Below are 16284 nucleotides of genomic sequence, written 5' to 3'. Positions count from 1 at the left end.
GAAAGAAAGAAAGAAAGAAAGAAAGAAAGAAAGAAAGAAAGAAAGAAAGAAAGAAAGAAAGAAAGAAAGAAAGAAAGAAAAGAAAAGAAAGAAAGAAAAAGAAAGAAAGAAAGAAAGAAAGAAAGAAAGAAAGAAAGAAAGAAAGAAAGAAAAGAAAATAGAAAGAAGAGAGAAGTTAAACTTTTGGACTATACATTCTTAGGTGGATAGTGGGGGAAATGAAGATGGTCAAGGGAGGTGGTAAATCTGACAAATGAAGTAAAAGGAAGATCAATGATTCTTAGTCTTTTTTATTTCAAAGAACTTGTATTTGAGAGTGGTTGTGCAAATCAATAAAACTTAGTCGTGCTGTAGTGAGAAGGGGGCTCTTAAGACTCACGGAATTGTGCCACAACCTGCACAGTAGCTTTCTCTTTCGCTTGACTATGCATTTGTGCATGCCATGAAAACATTTCATTATTCGATTCAGTCGTGCAGGAAACATTCAATGAAAGCTCACACTAAACACAGTGCTGTGAGAGATACAAAGAATCTGCCTGCTGGGGACAAATGGTTTAGGTCACATCAAATTGCCATGACATGGCTTAAACATATGTGGAGAAAAATCCATATCCCCAAATGCCTATATTGGTTAAAGAGAAAGATAAAAGTAGAGTGAATTGTATCAACATTTACAGAACTTAGAAAAAGAACTAGATCACAGAGGAATACAAAATAAAGGGAATAATAAGTGTAAGGGCAGGAGGAAATTGAAAAATCAGAAAGCAATTTATTTGATTAATTAATAAGATTAAAAGTTTTGTTTTTCCTTGTTTTGCTTTTTTGTCTGGTTTTCCATCTTTTTAGACAACTCACTAATGTCTTTATTTTTTTCACTAACATCTTTATTATTTTTTAAAAATGAACAAATAAAATGGTGGTTGATGCAGGTGTGAAAAGGAAATAGACTTCTAAGCAGGAAATTATGTAGAAGGTGAAATCTTTCACAATCTTACTCATATGTCTGATATGCTCCTTGTAATAAAACTTAACAACTGTCTTCTTCTATATTTTATGACCATTAAAACAACCTTGTCAGATTATTTATGCAACGTGCCATTTGTGACATACAAGCTTTAAAGTTTTAATGTTTATTCCTATGGACATATTCTTTCAAGTATAGCATGCCATTGGTTTCCTTGGATAAAATTTTCATATTGGCAGCTCTCTTCTTTTATTTTATTTATTTATTTATTTATTTATTTATTTATTTTTGAGATGGAGTTTCGCTCTTGTTGCCCAGACTGGAGTGCAGTGGCGCGATCTCGGTTCACTGCAACCTCCATCTCCCAGGTTCCAGTGAGTCTCCTGCCTTAGCCTCCCAAGTAGCTGGAATTACAGGTGCCCACCACCATGCCTGGCTAATATTTATTTATTTATTTATTTACTTTTAGTAGAGACGGGGTTTCATCATGTAGGCCAGGATCGTCGTGAAATCCTGACCTCAGGTGATCTACTCACCTCGGCCTCCCAAAGTGCTAGGATTATAGGTGTGAGCCACCGGGCCCGGTCTGGCAACTCTCTTCTATATCTAAAATTATTTTGTATGAAATAGAAAATAATAGAAATAGAAATAGAAAAGTCTGAATTATTTTGTATGAAATAGAAACCTCAATAACTGCTCATCTTTTCTTCTCCCTTTAAGACCTAAAGAAAAAAATCAATACACAGAAAACTCTAGTAGATTTATTCCTCTAAAGTAATACCTGAGAAAGATTTGTTTCCATCAAAATATGTATTAAGAAATTTGAAAACATAAAAGAATGGTTTTTAAAAATAGGCACAGGCCGGACACGATGGCTCACGCCTGTAATCTTAACACTTTGGGAGGCTGCGGCAGGTGGATCAACATAGTGAAACCCCAACTCTACTAAAAATACAAAAATTATCTGGGCGTGGTGGCGCATGCCTGTAATCCCAGCTATTTGGGAGATTGAGGAAGGAGAATCGCTTGAACCCAGGAGGTGGAGGTTGCGGTGAGCCAAGATGGCACCACTGCACTCCAGCCTGCACAAAAGGGGGTGAGACTCCATTTCAAAAAAAAAAAAAAAAGGCACAAAAGCAAAACCTGTTTGATAAAAAATTGATAATGCAGATAAATCAATAACAGAATAAAAAGCATCCGGGACGTTATCAAGAAAAATTTTATAAAGTACCTGGCTCCATTGGGATTATGGGAAAACTTTTTTTAAAACTTCAAAATCAGGCCAGGCACCATGACTCTTACCTACAATCCTCACACTTTGGGAGGCCAAGGCAGGCATATCACTTGAGGCCAGGAGTTCAAGACCAGCCTGGCTAACACAGTGAAATCCTCACCCCTACTGAAAATACAAAAATTAGCCAGACATGATGGCAGGTGCCTATAATCCCAGCTACTTGGGAGGCTGAGGCAGGAGAATCGCTAGAATCCGGGAGGCGGAGGTTGCAGTGAACCAAAATCATGCCACTTCACTCAAGCCTGGGTGACAGAGTGAGACCCTATCTCAAAAACAAAAACAACTCAAAAGACAAAAACAAAAAAAACTTCAAAATTATATAATTATCACATTATTAAATATATATTGTTTGACACACAAAAAATGGCAGGCTACAACATTCAGTTTTATATATTGTATAAACAATATTATGACGATCAATAACCTTTTCACCCTTATCTCCCTTATCTCTTATCGTCTTAGTAATATTACATTCTTTCACAATTTGTAAGCATCAAATAAACAGAATTTTATATTCTGCTTTTATCACATAACACCGCTACAACCCTTCCAAGTTATTACGCTTTTAGTTATAGGTTTCAAAGGCTATATTACGTTTCATCAAGAAGATGCTTAATACAATGTTGCATGTAGAAGTTATTTTTAAAAGATGCATATTAATGAACTGGGCACATCTCAAGTGTTAAAATTGAAATTGCTCTCAATTCATAAATATAAATAATAGTCATAAATCATTTACTCAACAAATATTTATTGGATATCTATTATTTGCCTACCACTGTGCTAAATCTGGAAAAGACATTGGTGAACAAAACAAACGTGGTCCCTCTTCTTGAGGAGGTAGACAGTAAACAAGTGACTCTTAACGGACAAAAGTTTAGAATGTCAGGGGAGCTTAGAGTGGAAACACTGCCCTCACCTGGCAGTTGGAGGGGAAATGGGTCCAGATAAGGATTTCCAGAAAAAGTAACATTTGAATTAGGATCTGAAGAATGCAAATGATGTGAAGAGTTAATTTGGTGAAGAAGGGTGGGAATAATTTTCTAGACAGAAGTAAGAAGGAGTATGTCAAGTTCAAAAGACTGACAGCACAGAGCTGGAGGGATAGAGGCAGGAGATGAGGTTGGAACGATGCTCAGGTGTCAGACTGTGCATTGTTCGGTAAGCCACTTTAAGGATTCCTGGCTTTACCCTAAGAGTAATGAGAAGCCAGCCAGACGTCGTAGCTCACGCCTGTAATCCTAGCACTTTGGGAGGCCGAGGCAGGCAGATCATCTGAGGTCAGGAGTTTGAGACCAGCCTGGTCAACATAGTGAAACCTCATCTCTACTAAAAATAAAAAAATTAGTCGGGCTGCGCTTATAGTCCCAGCTACTTGAGAGGCTGAGGAATGAGAATCGCTTGAACCTGGGAGGTAGAGGTTGCAGGGAGTCGAAATCACGCCACTGCACTCCAGCCTGGGCAACAGAAGGAGATTCTGTCTCAAAAGAAAGGGCTGGGCACGGTGGCTCACACCTGTAATCCCAGCATTTTGGGAGGCCGAGGTGGGCAGATCATGAGGTCAGGAGATGGAGACCAACCTGGCTAACACGGTGAAACCCCATCTCTACTAAAATTACAAAAAATTAGCCAGGCATGGTGGCACACACCTATAGTCCCAGCTACTTGGGAGGCTGAGGCAGGAGAATCACTTGAACCAGGGAAGCAGAGGTTGCAGTGAGCTGAGATCGTCCCACTGCACTCCAGCCTGGCAACAGAGCAAGACTCCATCTCAAAAAAAAAAAAAAAGTAATGGGAAGCCATTGGAGGATGTTAAGCAGGAAGACACGGCATCAGACGAACGTTTTTTAAAGTTCTTTCTAGCTGAAGCAGGCTAGAGCAGTCATGGAAAAGACCTTTCAGGATATGGTTTCAGCAGCCCAAATGAGAACAGATGGTGATGTAGACTAAGGTGGTGACAATGGAGAAGTAGGCAGAGTTGAGAGAGATTTAGAATTAAGCCGGCAGAGTTGAGAGAGATTTAGAAGTAAGCCGAGCGGCCTGGCGATTGATGGCAATTCGTGTCTATTATTTTAATTGCTCCTCTTCCATCTCAATCCAATGGATAAGAACCAGAATGGGCCCAGTCACTGGTGGGAGCTGTTTATGAGATACTGCTTCTCACCCCGGATTAAAAACCATAGCTTAGCCAAACACTGAAAGGGAGAAAGGATCCAAAGGTGGAGAGAGAACCTGGATATATGCCAAAGCTTAAGCAGCCAGAAGCAGAAATCTCTACCAAGGCCTGGAATCAAGAATTCTGATATAAGAAGATCAAATCAATCAAGTCCAGATTAAAAACAAAGGGCAGAGTAGGAAGATTGATGTTTGTGTTCCTCATGAGCTGAAAGAGCTAACATTTATTGAGCCAGGAACTGTACCAAAACCTTTATATACATAATCTCATTGATTCCTCACAACAAATACTGTTACCTTTATTTTATCAAGGAGGAAGCGGAGGATGGGGGACATATTCAGAGTCGTATGGGTGAGGCTCAAATCCAGGAGTATTTGATTCTAAAAAGAAAAAGGTTTTTATAAAAAAAAAAAATCTCTCTTTTTTTTTTTTTTTTTTTTTTTTTTTTTTTTTTTTTTTTTTTTTTTTTTTTTTTTAAGCAACAGGGTCTCGCTGTCATCCAGACTGGAGTGCAGTGGTGCAGTCATAGCTCACTGCAGCCTTCAGCTCCTGAACTCAAGCAGTCCTCCCACCTCAGCCTCCCAAGTAGCTGGGACTACAGGTGTATGCCACCATGCCTGGCTAGTTTTCTCGTTTTTCTTTTTGAGATAGATTCTCGCTCTGCTGCCCAGGCTTGAAGGCAGTGGTGGGATCTCGGCTCACTGCACCCTCCACCTCCTGGGTTCAAGTGATCCTTCCACCTCAGCCTCCTGAGTAGCTGGAATGACCGGCACGCACCACTACTCCCAGGTAATTTTTGTATTTTTAGTAGAGACAGTGTTTTACCACGTTGGCCAGTCTGATCTTAAACTCTTGACCTCAAATGATCCACCTTCCTCGGCCTCCCAAAGTGCTGGGATTACAGGCATGAGCCACCAAACCCGGCCCTGGCTAGTTTTTCTGTTTGTTGGTTTTGTAGAGATGGGGTCTTGCTATGTTACCCAGGCTGTTCTCAAACTTCTGGGCTCAAGCAATCCTCCCACCTTGACCTCCCAAAGTGCTGGGATTACAGGCATAAGCGACCACACCCGACCTAAAATCTAGACTCTTAATCATTGTGCAAACTGGTCTCCCAAATTATTAGGCCTCTTGGAAGACAAGAGAGTTTTCATTACTCTGGTAAGAATAACCGTTCTGGAATAATCTCCCTGGTATTTGTGATAGCATTTATTTTATAAAACACATTTGATAACAAGAAAAACATGGGTCTATTTCTGTTAAACACAGGCAAGCAAAAGTCATACGTAAAAACATAGCTAGACAGAACACATAGGGCTTTCACAAGTATCTACTTTAATTAATGTCAGTAAACAACATAACCCAATGCAGTGACACACTTGCAAAAATTACATCTCAATCCAACTAGATCATAGTTTCCCAGTCAACACAGCTTAAGTTTCTCTAAAAACAAAACAGTATATATATTATGAAAAACAAGAAAACACAGTTGGGCTCAGTGGCTCATGCCTGTAATCCCAGCACTTTGGGAGGCTAAGGTGGGCAGATTGCTTGAGCCCAGGAGGTTGAGACCAGTCTGAGCAGGGAAATCCAGTCTCTACAAAATACAAAAAAATTAGCTGGGTGTGGTGGTGCCTGGTCTATAGTCTCAGCTCCTCCAGAGAGTCTGAGATGGGAGGATCACTTGAGCCTGGGGAGGTCGAGACTGCAGTGAGCCACGATTGCATCACCGCACTCCAGCCTGGGTGACAGAGTGAGATCCTGTCTCAAAAAAAAGAAAAATCAAAATAAGAAACCCCTTTTCATAGCGATGAAGCAATCAGCTAACTGCTAAAGAATCTTCACAGGCACGGCCGGGTACAGTGGCTCACGCCTGTAATCCCAGCACATGGGGAGGCCACGGCAGGACGATTGCTTGAGGTCAGGAGTTTGAAACCAGCCTGGTCAATCTAGCAAGACTTCCTCTCTACAGAAACAAAAAAAATTAGCCAGGCACCCTCGTGCTCAGTGCCTGTAGTCCCAGCACTTTCAAAGGCTGAAGCGGGAGGATCCTTTGAGCCCTGGAAGGTCGAGGCTGCAGTGAGTTGTGATTGCGCCACTGCACGCCAGCCTGGGTGAAAGAGCAAGACCCTGTCTCAAAAAAAAAAGAATCTTCACAAGCATCCCTTCCTCCCAAGGCTCCTCCCTTGTCTCATCTGAAGGTTTGCTCCCCAGAACTATGAGAACCCTCTACATCTCTCTTTCTCAGCCCAGCCAGGATGCGGGACTCTCTGGGCTGGAGTCCTACATCCCAGGCCTCAGCTACAAGGTGAGTCCAGTCTAAGGGCCAGCTCCTCTCATTGTCGATTTCATTTATTTATTAAAAGTGTAGACGTGAAGTGTCTACTTCGTCCTCTCTTGCTTAAAGTGGGTATGTCTGGAAGAGTCTACAGCCACAGAGGGGATTTTCATCTGAGAGTTATGAGGTCTCTTTGAGAGACTCTGCATTCCGTTGAATAGGCACGGCTCAGATCTCTCCGGACAATCTGTACTTACCTTGCGAATTAAAAGATTCCACAGGATTGAGATGCTGAAAAGATGAGAAAGTTTCAGGAGTTCTGATATACTTAGGAGTCCCTGCAGTTTGGCTGAGGACAGTGGTAACCCTCAAAGGCTAGAAATGGCTCTCAAATCTGAGCTCTCTGCAGAAAAACAAGCCCAGGAAAAAGACTGCTTTGGTATTTCTGAGAATGAAACTAGAAGGTTGCCGCCTTTTTTAAGTTTCCATTTCCCAGAATGCTCCTACTCACTTTAGGCCTGCCTTTCTAGCTTCAAGGGGGGAAAAAAAGTGCTATTTCCTGCTTATCAGTAGAGTAAGTGGGTCAAAGACTAGTTCTGGCTAAAGACTAAAGAAACTTTATTAGAAGAAATCCTTCAAACACTCTGGAGAACAATGCTACAAAAAAGTTTTTTTTGGATACACACCAAACTGTTATTAAGGATTACTCTCTCGGGAGTGGAACTGGAGAGGAAGAAGATGGAAAGGGAGGAGAGAATTGTTACCTCGTACAGTAGGCCTGAGTTACTCAAGAAATATTTTTCTGTTGGCAAGGAAAAGGGAAAAAACAAAATGAAAAGAAACAGTGAAAGAGCCAGAAAGGAAATTAAACGGTGCATCTCACTGACTTTCTCTTTTAATTTTTATAGTAGCCTACATAATCCTAATAGTTGTCACTGCAGCCGAGATGAAATTCCTGCTGGATTCACTGTTATTAATTTAGCTGCCAATACTGTTGCTATCGTTCTAATCAAGTTCCTGCTAATTTTTGACCTGCTGTCTCCCTCAACAGCCCACAGGAGTCACAATTCCCTTGAGCTCTTGTTGGTTTCTTGTTCCATTTCTTTTGGGTGTCTATCTTTATACATTGAAAAAATTATTACAGTGTGGATTTAGCAATCATTTTTAGCTATAAGAAAAGGGGCTGTGCACTAGAGGTAATTGAATTAGAGATGTCATTCATTAATCAGATAATTAGTTCCCAATCTTGGCTGCTTGTCCAAATCCTTTGGCATGCTTTTTAAAAATTCAGATGCTAAGGTCCTTCCCCAGACATTCTGAATTAGACTATCAAGTAGCGGTGCAATATCATCAGGAGGTAGAGAAATATCACATATACACAACACACATACATAGGCATAAACAAAGAGACAGGCACAAACAGATCTTAAAATTTTCATTTAAAATCTTAGCCATGAATTAGGTATACATAAACACAAAATTTAATACTTTTGGTAAAAGTTGATTCTCATTTTTGCCTATTAATATTTTCTTTCGATCTCATCTTTCCATAGACATTTGTTTAGGATGACAGCTTTCTTTAAAAACAAAATCCTTTTAGATATAAAAGTTCAAATCTTCAAAGCTGTACCTATCTTAATTATGACTCAAAACCGGTAAGTTTTTATAGCTTAAAATCAATAAGGCTTTTATCACTTAACGACGGATGCAAGAGGCATCCCCAAGGAGGATGCAAGCCATGCAGCCATTTTGGCGGGTGCGGTGGCTCACGCCTGTAATCCCAGTATTTTGGAAGGCTGCAGTGGGCGGATCACTTGAGGTCAGGAGTTCGAGACCAGCCTGGCTAATATGGTGAAACCCCGTCTCTACAAAAAATACAAAAATTAGCCAGGTGTGGTGGCGCATGTCTGAAATTCCAGATACTCGGGAGACTGAGGCAGGAGAATCACTCGAGCCTATTGAGGTGGAGGTTATAGTGACTGAGATCACACCACTGCACTCCAGTGTGGGCGACAGAGTGAAACCGTGTCTCAAAAAAAAAAAAAGACAATGAAAGTTCAGATGACAAACGCCTCTTATGGACTGGGACCTTTTATTAAGACAAACTTCTCTGAGAGCTGGCACAGTCGGACGAAAATGCTGCTTATCTTAGAACTTGGGTTCCAGGCGGGCCCCCTGATGCAAACCGGCAACACTTGCGCCCCCTGGCGGCGAAGACCGGAGAGACTATTTTAAAACCAGGCTCTCGGGACATAAAACGAAAGAAGAATCTCATCTTACGATTTTCTTCCTTGTGACAAACAACACAAACGACATCGACAATGCACACAAGGACTTTTTATTATTCCTGGGAGGCTGTGGATCATACCTAGACCAAATTTATAAAAGTGACAATTCAAAGAACTCATTCTTACAAATGTTTTTCTCCTGCCGATCTGAATTTGGAAAGGAAAAGACAAGTAAAATGTTTAACGTTCTCCTCTCCACAGGGCACTTCAGGTAGATATGTGGGGGAGCTGACTTTGGTAAGAATTTTTACCTTTTGCAGGTTCTGTCAGCTCTTCCGGGATCCCACCCACAGGCTCTGAAGTGAGTGGCGCATCCCAGCCTTCTAGGGTCCCATTTTCACTACCAGAAACTATAGGGGAGGCAAAACTTTACTTCTGTTCTCTTAGGGATTTTGGCTAGGCCTGAGGATTAAATTGGCCTATGACAGATTAACAAGAGAAAAACATACAGATTTTTACATATAGGAGCCCCTATAGAAAATTGAAGAAGTGCCGAAACCTAAATGCTTATGTAGTAGGATGAGCAAAGAGTGCAATTGTAGAAAAGTAATTACATTAAATTATGTGTGGAGGCAAAGGAGGATAAGGGTTATTTTAGCAAGGTCTGTTTATAGAGGATTATGACCCCTGTCAAAGAATGCTTTTTCTTCTCCTGGTACAGGGACGGCATCTTTCACATGGGACTTTTATCTCCTGTTTTCAGGAAGAAAAAAAGATTAAGATTCCCTTTTTGCATCTTCTATTTTTGTTTTGTTTTGTTTTGTTTTGTTTTGTTTTGTTTTGTTTTGTTTTGTTTTGTTTTAGACGGAGTCTCGCTCTGTCGCCCGGGCTGGAGTGCAGTGGCCGGATCTCAGCTCACTGCAAGCTCCGCCTCCCGGGTTCACGCCATTCTCCCGCCTCAGCCTCCCGAGTAGCTGGGACTACAGGCGCCCTCCACCTCGCCCGGCTAGTTTTTTGTATTTTTTAGTAGAGACGGGGTTTCACCGTGTTAGCCAGGATGATCTCGATCTCCTGACCTCGTGATCCGCCCGTCTCGGCCTCCCAAAGTGCTGGGATCACAGGCTTGAGCCACCGCGCCCGGCCTATTTTCTTTTTATTATTATTATTATTTCAACAGTTTTGGGGGAACAGGTGGTGTTTGGTTACATGGATAATTCTTCAGTAGTAATTGCTGAGATTTTGGTGCACCCATCACCCGAGCAGTGTACACTGCACCCAATGTGTAGCCTTTTATCCCTCACCCTTCTCCCACCCTTCCCCCGAGTCTTCAAAGTCCGTTATATTATTTTTATGCCTTTGTGTCCTCATATGCATCTGCTACTTTCAAGTGCCTTTAGCTCAAAATAATCCTTGTGCCAAAAGGGCATATTTGGGGACAACCGATTCTGCCACCCTTCGGTACCTTTAGCCAAACAGACGTTTGCTTTACAGACCTCCTGATTTCTGTGCCTGGCAACTGCACAAGGAGGGCACACCCACATACCATCTTCCCACAATGACCCATGGGGAAGCAAGGAAAGAAGGTTGCTTCTGTCCTAATTGTGTTGCTCTGTTGCGCAGTTCCCTAAAATGTCTGCCCCCACCCCACCCCACTCTACCCCATATTTTATGGAGTTAGGTGAAGAGCTTTCTCCTCCTTTACTTGCCCATCATCTTCTTCCCTATAGGCACGAGTTCCGGCTGCTCATGAAACCAGTTGGAACGTAAGGGTCACTACTGCACTGATAATCTTGGCTCCTTACTCAAAGGCACTGAGAACCACCTCTCCCTAGGCTGCAATGTGGGAAATGCCTCACATACTATATGGGACACTGCAGAGAAGAAAGGGGTCACTGGAACAATCAACCCAAACAGGATATAAAATGGAATGTATGCTATGATTACAACTCTGCTAAAATATATCTGCCACTAGACTAGCCCAGGAAATGAACAAGCAAAAGTGAAAGCAGTTGCATGATTCAGCGGTAATAATAGGGATTGAATTTTCTTTTGTGGTTCTCTATTTTCTAATCTTTCTATAATGTAATTATATAGAACTTGTAATGACAGATATATTTTTTATGTTTCTTAGTATACAAAATGCTATCCTCTGAACATTTTCCTATTATGTAAGTCATTTACGTAATCATATTGATTTTGTAGAAAAATTTAGAGGCTAAGAATGCCATCAGTATTCTAAGTGTATTTGATCCAAGTCTCAACATAAAATCAAATGAATTACTGTCAACACAGAAGGAGACTTATGCCTTTAACTTTGATGTACAAACAGAAGAACATAGAAGCTAACATGGACTTTGGAGTCGGACAGACACGGGTTCAGATCTCAGACTCAGAACTTGCTAGTGCTGTGATCTTGGGTAAGGTATTTATGATTTATTTGTTTATTTATTTACTTATTTATTTATTTTTAGAGCTAGAGTCTTGTGGTGTTCTCCAGGTTGGAGTGCAGTAGTGTGATCATGGCTCACTATAACCTTGAACTCTCGGGCTTAGACAATCCTTCCACCTCAGTCTCCCATGTAGCTGGACTACAGGAGCGTGCCACCACACCCTGCTAATTTAAAAATTTTTTTTATAGAGATAGGGTCTCTCTATATTGCCCAGGCTGGTCTCAAACTCCTGGCCTCAAGCAATCCTCCAGCTTTGGCCTCCTAAGGTGCTGAGATCACAGGTGTGAGCCATCGAAACTGGCCCTAAGTATTTATCTTTTAAGTCAGAGTCTCCTCAGCTGTAAATTGGAACTATTAAGATCTAAAATTTATTGGGAGCTTTCCACATACTATGCTTTATTTAAATATCTTATTTATTTGTTTGTTTGTTTGTTTTTTGAGACGGAGTCTCACTCTGTCGTCCAGGCTGGAATGCAGTAGCATGATCTTGGCTCACTGCAACCTCTGCCTCCCAGGCTCAAGTGATTCTTCTGCCTCAGCCTCCCAAGTAGCCGGGATTACAGGTGCGTGCCACCACACCCAGCTAATTATTTTGTATTTTTAGTAGACACAGAGTTTCACCATGATGACCAGGCTGGTCTTGAACTCTCGACCTCAAGTGATCTTCTTGCCTCAGCCTCTCAAAGTGCTGGAATTTCAGGCATGAGCCACCGTGCCCAGCCAATGTCATATTTATTTATTATTTTTACTTTTTCAGACAGTATCATGCTCTGTCCCCCAGTCTACAGTGTAGCGGCTTTCTGTAACCTCAACCTCCTGGTTGATCAAGTGGTCCTCCCACCTCAGCCCCCAAAGTAGCTGAGACTACTGGCACGCATCACCATGCCTGACAAATTCTGGGGGCTTGTTCATTTGTTTTGTGGAGATGGGGTTTCACCATGTTACCCAGGCTGGTCTCAAACTCTTAGGCTGACATGATCCACCTGCCTCGGCTTCTCAAAATACTGGGATTACAGGTGTCAGCCACCATGGTCAGCCTAAATGTAGTATTAGCTTTCAATCTTCATCTTTACCTTAAGACATAGGTATGAATTTTACCTCTGTTTTATAGATGAGAAAACTGAATCTTAAAGAGGTAAAGTAACTTGCTCAAGATCATCCAGCCAATTAAGAATAGAATTGGAATTCCAGGCCAGAGTTGACCTGAACCCTGGACTCAAGCTCTTAACACTTACACTGTCTTATCCTACCTTACTGCTATACATAATTCAAAGACTGGTTGGGGGGTTAAAAGATATATTTTTAAAACAATTTGCACCATGTCTAGCACATACTAAGCACTTAATATATGTTTGTTGTAACTGTATGTATCAGAGGAGACATCAATGGGACTGTAAAGGTATTTTGAGGTATTAGCCTTTGGTTGGTGGGGTTTGTCATATTTGGCTGGCTAGGAAGGAAGCACCTGCTTCCTTCATTGTCTCCCCCTCTACCACACGCCTCTTTCAAGCTGTACAACTGGGCAAAGACAGCCTTCCCTGATTAAAGCAGGGATGAGGGACTTTATCTGCAATTGGTCCAAGAGAACTCTGAAGTAGTAAACAATAACAAGAGAAAATACACAGTGGCTATGTCTTAATTTCTCATTATTCACACCTATTTTAAATTGAGAATGAAAGAAGGAACAAAAGTGAAAACTGATCCCATTTCTTTCAAAATCACATTTGCCTTCTGTTAACTGAAGATATTGAATGGAGCAGCAAAGGGCCCTCCTTCCCTTTGTGAATGAGGTAGATTCAGAGAGAAAACACTGTCCCTGGAACTTTCTAAATGCCCATTTCCTTTGATAATCAGCAATATCTGCTCTGACGTTGTACCTATATTTGTCTGGGATTTTAAGGGAAGGAAGGTGGGGACATCGTAATTCTACATCACCAGGAAATGGCTGCAAGGTTGCAATGGGAGAAGGTAAGATGCAGCAGCCTTGGAGGGGATCTGGCAGTTCCTGTCAGGAGGGTCTGACCTTGGATGGATCAGGAATATGAGCAGAGTCTGATACTGAGCTTTGCAGATCAAGAAATTCCGATTTTTCCAGAATGATCAAGAGGCTCTGTGATGACTGCAGATATTAACTGTAGGAAACAGAATAGGCTAGTCAGCTGTGTGCTTACAATAAAGGCTAACACTTTCCAGAGACGAGAGCTTGACAGAGGACCCTGATGGAAAACGTTAAGTATTCTTGTTCACTCTGAATATTCCAGCATACACTGGAGAGTATTTTCAGAGTATTTATAACTTCTCAGAGTTTGGATTATGAGAATAAGGATTCTATTTAAATGTCACATTTAACAAGCTTAGCCACTTACTTGATACGTGACTTTGAGAAAGTGAAATTCTCTGTGCTTCAGCTGTATCATTTACGAAGTAGAGATAATGTGTAGATATTTCATAGAGGAGTTGTGAGAATGTATGCAAAGCATTTAGCAAATTGTAGCTGATTATAGTAAGATTTCAATAAATAGTAGCATGCAGTTATTATAAACTTTGTATTTATTTCAGATTGAAGCTTCTTGAAAATAATTTTATGTTCAGCTTGCCCAAAACCTTGGGGAAACGGAAGCAAGTCAGCTTCATAGAAGATCGAGTTGACCTCTGCAGTTTCTCCTCTTTTCTCAAATGAGTTTCTCCATGTCAGAGTTTCTCCTTTTAAAAAGTCCTGTTTAGGCTGGGCACGGTGGCTCACGCCTGTAATCCCAGCACTTTGGGAGGCTGAGGCAAGTGGATTGCTTGAGCTCAGGAGTTTGAGACCAGCCTGGGCAAGATGGCAAAATCCTGTCTCTACAAAAAGTGCCAAAATTATCCAGGCGTGGTGGCGCACACCTGTAATCCCAGCTACTCAGAAGCTGAGGTGGGAGGATCGCCTGATCCTGGGAAGTGGAGGCTGCAGTGAGCTGTGATTGCGCTACTGCACCCCAATGTGAGCAAAAAGAATGAGACCCTGTCTCAAAAAATTTTTTTAATTAAAAAAATATTAAAAGGTTCTGGTCATGGTCAGAGGCATCTTTTCTTTTCTCTTTGTACCCTATGTCAGTTTTAAGTGACCACAGAATTTTTTTTTAATACGGTGTCGAAGTTATATAATTCATGTTTCTACCCATAGTTCTCCAAGTTAAGTTCTTCCTCTGCAGCTCCGGGTTAGGGTGGTGAGCCTTAGTTTCACTCTCTGTGCTCCCTTGCAGCCCTTTTAGAGTCACCTGTTTCCAAGATATCATTGCTCTTTTTTGTCATCGGAACCTGATGTCAGCATTTTGTTCTCTTAGTTAATGCAGCAAAATGTATATGTTATCAGATGCAGTGATTGGGGTTTTCTATTCACTTCCCATCAGAACTAATCTGAATAAGGTGATTCTTTCATCCAGGTCACCTTTTCGTCCAGTAAACCCATCTCCAGGGATTTATAACTATACCAGAAAAAGAAAAGGTTGTATGCCTGAGTATGTGCCTGGCTTAATTTTAATTGGTGTAAAATTGCTAGTGACACAAATAACAAGGGAATGATCATTGAAATTTCATATGATCTGGCTAGGATATGGTGCACCCATTAAAAATGATTATATTGAAGACTGCTATAACATAAGGAAATGCCTGCATTAGTCGGCTACAGCTACAAAACAAACAACCTTGAAATCTCAGTCATTAAATAATAAGCTTTTATTTCTCATTCATGCACTTTCAGATCAGCTGGATTTTGGTGGAGCTAGTTAGGACTGGTGGAACTTGGCTCCAGGCCATGAGTTGAGTTGGAGTTGGATTCACATATCTCAGTGGCTGGAGCACCACCCAGGGTACATTCTTTGTATGGAAATAGCAGAAACCCGAGAGAGTAAACCCAATGCTGAAAGTCCAGGTGCAGCCTCAGTGCACATCACAACTACTAACATTCCAAGTCACATGACCAAGGCCATATTATAGGGCTGGAAAATATCTCTACCTCTGACATTAGTAACTACAAAGGGTATAGATATAGACAGATATGAAAGATTGGGAACAATAATGTAGTCTATAGCAATATCTCACACAACAATTAAATGGAAAAAGCACACATATAGGATATAAAGCACTTGATCATAACTATGTGAAAATATTTTTCCATATCAACAAAGAATAGAAATAAATAAGCAAAAATGAAAAAAAAGTTACGCCCAGATAATAAGATGATTTAAGAACTTTTTTTTTTTTTTTTTTTGAGACAGAGTTTCACCCTTTGTTGCCCAGGCTGAAGTGCAGTGGTGCGATCTCAGCTCACCACAACCTCCGCCTCCCAGGTTCAAGCAATCTCCTGCCTCAGCCTCCGGAGTAGCTGGGATTACAGGCATGCGCCACCATGCCCAGCTAATTTTGTATTTTTAGTGAAGACAAAGTTTCTCCATGTTGGTCAGGCTGGTCTCGAACTCCTGACCTCAGGTGATCCACCTGCCTCAGCCTCCCAAAGTGCTAGGATTACCAGCGTGAGCCATTGCACCCAGCCTGATTTAAGAACTTTTAATTTTGCTTTTCTCCATTTCCATAATAATATTATATTACCCTTTTTAAGAGTAGGTTTTAGAAACTTCTCACAGCTTCTAAAGCTTCTCTTTTATCTTAGTTATTTCATTTAGTTAATTGCTTTATCCATCTATATTAAGACTTTGTAGAAAACATTGAGTATTGTAAGTACAACCCAGTCAGTCAATTATTCTTAGTCCCCACCAGTTCCTAATCTTACATTTGAATCTAACGAACTATCATCATAGATCCTTAATTTGACCTGTTGCCTAAAAACAATTGAGTTGCCTTTATTGTTCCCTTATTCTTCATTATTACAGCATTAAAGATTATTCTCCACACTGACTTCTTT

General features: G+C 41.1%; 1 protein-coding gene across 1 annotated transcript in view; it reads right to left on the bottom strand.

The window, feature by feature from the left end:
- SLFN12L (schlafen family member 12-like) overlaps positions 1–7253 on the bottom strand; it is a 53553-nt gene extending 46300 nt beyond the window's left edge. Inside the window, exon 1 of the mRNA XM_011999419.1 lies at positions 6967–7253. The gene's annotated coding sequence lies outside the window, so the exon portion shown is untranslated. The remainder of the gene's footprint in view (positions 1–6966) is intronic.
- Positions 7254–16284: the final 9031 nt, after the last annotated feature.

This window comes from Mandrillus leucophaeus, unplaced genomic scaffold, assembly GCF_000951045.1.
Source record: "Mandrillus leucophaeus isolate KB7577 unplaced genomic scaffold, Mleu.le_1.0 Scaffold590, whole genome shotgun sequence".
Classification (NCBI taxonomy): Eukaryota; Metazoa; Chordata; class Mammalia; order Primates; family Cercopithecidae; genus Mandrillus; species Mandrillus leucophaeus.
This window is presented reverse-complemented; position numbering and strand designations above follow the sequence as displayed.